This window comes from Gossypium hirsutum, chromosome D07 (genome assembly GCF_007990345.1).
Source record: "Gossypium hirsutum isolate 1008001.06 chromosome D07, Gossypium_hirsutum_v2.1, whole genome shotgun sequence".
Classification (NCBI taxonomy): domain Eukaryota; kingdom Viridiplantae; phylum Streptophyta; class Magnoliopsida; order Malvales; family Malvaceae; genus Gossypium; species Gossypium hirsutum.
Genome location: NC_053443.1, coordinates 45,057,670 through 45,062,526, shown reverse-complemented (window position 1 = coordinate 45,062,526; position 4,857 = coordinate 45,057,670). Strand labels below are relative to the sequence as shown.

The window sequence follows — 4,857 nt, the reverse complement described above, 5'->3', positions numbered from 1 at the left end:
CAATGCTCCTTCCTAGATTCCTCAGATTCTCCGTATCACTAGGTAAAGCACCTTGTGGTCAGTTTCTGAGTTCAGTTGCAAGTTGGCCCATTTGGTTTTCCAGGTTTTTCAATGTAGTTACTTGGCTTTGGATTAAGGCATCATTCTTGGCTATGTATGCCTTCAACAAGTTTTCTAAGCCATTGGAGGGTTTAGCTTGAGGTTGTTTCTGAACTTGTTGGGTAAAAATATGTTGCTGGGTCGATCTAGGTTGGGCATATGTGTTCCTAGGTCCAGCCCCTTGGTTACTCCAAGAAAAATTAGAGTGGTTTCGCCATGATGGGTTATAGGAATTTGATTGTAGTCCTTGCCTTCCTTAGTTTTGGTTCTGGTTACCCACGAATACACAGATTTTGGGTTCGATAGACATTCTTTGAATAGATTTCCTTCCTCACAATAGACAAAGGCTACATTTTCAAATAGATTCGTTGGCTATGCTACAAAACTATTAAACCCATTAGTGGTAAAATTTTTAAGCATTGAGGAAATCGAGGATACCTGAGATGCGAGTGAAGTGAGAGCGTCTACTTTATGTATTCCAGTGACTCATCTTCCTGAAGCTGCTCAATTGGTTGGCCATTGATAATTGTTACTGGCAATCCTCTCGATGACTTCAGAACACTCATTGTAAGACTTAGAAAGGAGAGCACCATTGGCAGAAGCGTCCACTACCATCCTCGTGTGGGCATTGAGACCCTTATAAAATGTCTCAAGTTGGATGCAATGTGGGATTCCGTGATGAGGGAACTTTCGTAATAATTCTTTGTACCTTTCACATGCCTCATACAAGGACTCATCATCAAATTGTTGGAAAGCAGTGATCTTGTTCCTCAACTTAGCATTTTTGCTAGGTGGAAAATACTATATGAGGAATCTTTCTACTAACTCTTTCCATGTGGAAATTGAATTTGGTGGTAATGAGTTTAACCAGGCTCGAGCTCTATCCCTTAGCGAATAATGGAACATCTTCAATCATAATGCATCTTTGGGTACTCCAGCTAACTTGAAATAATTGCTCACCTCCATAAATAGTCTTAAGTGCAAGTGAGGATCTTCGGTAGGCATTCCACTAAATTGACCCATTATCTGAAGCATCTGGAACATGATTGGCTTTAGCTGGAACTATTGTGCCTCAATTTCTGGTCTCCTAATACCTTGATTAAGATCATGAAACACTGGCACAACATACTGTCTTAGAGCTTTATCCCTATCATCAGCAATAAGGATTGGATTTTAAGCTGGGTTTGCTTTGTTTCCTTGATTCGGATTTTCAAAGTTCATCTCTTCTGTCCTTCTTTGATTTACTTGTCTTTTTCACTATCGAAAAGTTCTTTCTATCTTAGGGTCTACGATGAGTAAATCGATAATTCGGTCAATACTCATAAACACCTGAAATAAACAAAAAAAAATTAATTGAGTTAAAATTGAACAGAAAAATAAACCAAAATGAAAAATTCACAAATAATGACTTTTTAAAACAGTCCCTTGCAATGGCGCTAAAAACTTGGAACGACGGAAATGTGTACGTGTACACAATCGCAACAAGTAATAAAATGACAAGTAAATTTTGAGTTATCGTACCCATACGGACTGTGAAAATAATTATTTATGAATGCAATTAAAAACACTTTGGTGAAGAAAAATATTTTGATTTGAGGAGGTGATTAAAAACTAGGATTTTAACTAAGTAAAATAAATAAAAATAAAATAAAAGTTCCAATGCACGATTTCAAAATATTATTTTAATCAAGATGACATAATTGTGTTAGATTAATTACATTTATTAACTTAGAATTAGTAAACTCATGTTTATGTTGTTACGAATAAATTCACAGCAACTCAGTAATTTGCTAATTTAAGAACATACTTACTTACCAAAAATTCATTTATCTCTTGACTATATCTCTATGTCAATTCAACCGATTAAAGAATTTTTAATAAGCAAATGTATTAATGCATATACATACTTATGAAATTAAAATAATCTCTTGTACATATCTCTATGCCAATTCAAAGAATTAATTCAATCTCATAAGCACATAAAAGATTACGTGAGGTAACAATGTATTTCTACCTTGAAACAGTTTAATCACAATACTCTTGCAAGTTATGCAAGTCTAATGTATCGTTAGATACCATTACCAATTTAACCCTCAACTACCTTAGATGATTAAACGTCTACTGATTAAGTATCGTGTTAGTTAATTACAATTTCAATCTGTTTAAATAATTAATTCATTAGTTACGTTACAATTGTAATGTAATAATAACTTAGTCATGGTTTTACTTAATCAAACATCTTACCGAGGCCTATAACAACACAAACACAATTTTAATAACTCAAGTAGACGAAATGCAATCAAACTAACACGAATTAAATTTAAGTCGTATTAATTAAATTAAACATATCAACATAAAAAATATTCATAGACATGTTCATAACAACAACAATAAAATTAAAAGGATAAGGAACAAAAATCAAATCCAATGTTTCTCTGAGGTTGACTAGTTTGCTCCACTCCTCCTTCGTTTCTTCTTGTTAAACTGAGGCTTCCATGAACTCTTGAGTGCTACTCCAAATGGTGGATGAATGACTCTTTTTCAAGAGGTGAATTCGACAAAGAAATAGGGGAGAAAATGAAGAACAATGGAAGGGAATGAAGAGAGAAATGAATAAATGAATGGGTTTGAGATGTGTTTGAAGTGAGCAGTAAAGGGGGTATTTATAGGTTGAGATGACTGCTAAAATTGGAAAAATTCAGCAGCCATAGAGTCCCCCCATTGCATGCCACACATGAGGCAAGTTTGAAGGTTTCAAACTTGCTATTTTAAGGTAGGGTAAAATCTAGAAAGGCATAAATAGTGGAGGGGTTTGAATGCAATTTTAAGGAGTCTTTACGGGCTATTTTGCAAGCCAAATAATCAGCCAAAAAAGCTGATTAGGTCAGCATGTGGGATGGTTTTGGGCTACCTAGTGCTCAGTTGGATCAGTTTACTCGATTCAGCTCAACTGGGCCACTTGTCATATTTAATTAATAATAATTTATTTATCCCAAATTAAATTGGACTAAAATTAAAATTAATTTTATTATAAATTAGTACACATAATTTGGACCATCTTAGGCTAAAAAATTAATTCTCCTAGATACTTCAAAATTGCTTCTCGGTTTTGCATTTCTAGAAGTGTCTGCTGAGCTATTTTTTGCCCTTTGTGCAAATCTATCAAAAATAATAAAAAATAATCAAAATTTGATATAAAATTAATTAAAATTCAACATGTTCATAATTCGAGTGCAATATAATTATTTTATAATAATTGGTTTTGGACAAGAATTTTACCAAAACTGCATGAATTTGAGTTAAAAAGGGCATGAAAAAGTGTGTATATTTTCGTGTTTCCAGTGTCCCTACTTCGAATGCCCACAAGGCCGTGTGACCCCTGCAGTGTTGAAAATGTTCATGATTTTCTGAAAAATTCTCTGAGTTTCTGATTTAGTCCAAGCTTGTTTCTAACATGTAATTACAGCCTCGAGGGCTCGTTTAAGGGACAATATATTTGTTTTGAATTGGTTTTAATGTGTTTATTAATATGATTTGGAAAGTTTGAAATTTATGTCTGTTTGGTTTGAAAACTCTGGTAATGCTCTGTAACCCTATTTCAGTGGCAGATACGAGTTAGGGCTGTTACAAACTCTAAACTAGTGGATTTGAAAAAACTAATAGCCTCTTTTGTAGATTTACCTCAAAAAAGTTTCCATGTACACCTAGAGTTTCGTATCCTTAAAGACTTCAACAGAACAAGCAAAAACAAGAGGTACAATTCAAGAAGTTCTTGGATGTTTTAAAAAAGCTACATATCAACATTTTGTTGGTAGAGGCTTTAGACCAAATACCTAACTATGTGAAGTTTATGAAGATACCTTGGCCAGATAGAAACGACTTAGTGAGTATAAGACTAGAGTGTAGTGCTTTTTTATAGAACAAGCTAACTTCAAAACTGAAGGATCCTGGAAGCTTTACGATACCTTGCAACATTGGTGAATCATATTGTGGTACAACTTTGTGTGACTTAGGAGCAAGCATCAACTTGATGCCCAAATCTATTTTCAAGATGTTGGGAATAGGAGAAGTAAGAGCCACTACTATAACACTTCAATTTGCTGATCAATCGTTAGCATATCCTATAGAAAAGGTCGAGGATGTTTTGGTAAGAGTCGATAAACTCATTTTTCCTACTAATTCTATTATTTTGGATTTTGAGGCAGACAAGGAAGTTTCGATCATCTTAGGGAGACCTTTCCTAGCCACAAGAAGAACGTTGATAGATGTGTAAAAAGGCAAACTCACCATGCGAGTTTAAGATGATAATGTGACATTTAGCATTCTGAAAGCAATAAAGTTCCCCAATTCAATGGAAGACTATTCATTACTAGAGGAAGTAGAAACCTTAGTTTCTAGAGGAAGCAATTGAGAAGAAGACCCATTGGAAAACACCTTAGGGTCTGAACCATTCGAAGATGAAAAAGGTAATAAAGGTTTAGCTTTGATGGAAGCCAATCTGGGGAGTTTTATTTCAACCACCACGATTCGAACCGCTAGAGTTGGAAGTTTAGGAATTTACACAACCGAAATTGTCAATCGGGGAACCGCCTAAACTCAAACTAAAGATACTTCCATCTCACTTAAAATACGTTTATCTCGGTAATAGTTCTACTTTGCTTGTGATTATTTCAACGGACCTAACAAAATATCAAGAGGAGCAATTGATTGTTGTCTTAAAGAAATTTAAGAAGGCAACTAGTTGGACAATAACTGACA

The 4,857-nt window shown here is 34.5% G+C and overlaps 1 non-coding gene across 1 annotated transcript; it reads left to right on the top strand.

Moving 5' to 3' along the window:
- The first annotated feature begins 769 nt into the window (after window positions 1-769).
- LOC121219635 (small nucleolar RNA R71) lies at window positions 770-876 on the top strand. The gene has a single exon (XR_005916525.1). It is a non-coding gene; the product is annotated as a small nucleolar RNA R71 (small nucleolar RNA).
- The last annotated feature ends 3,981 nt before the right edge of the window (window positions 877-4,857 follow it).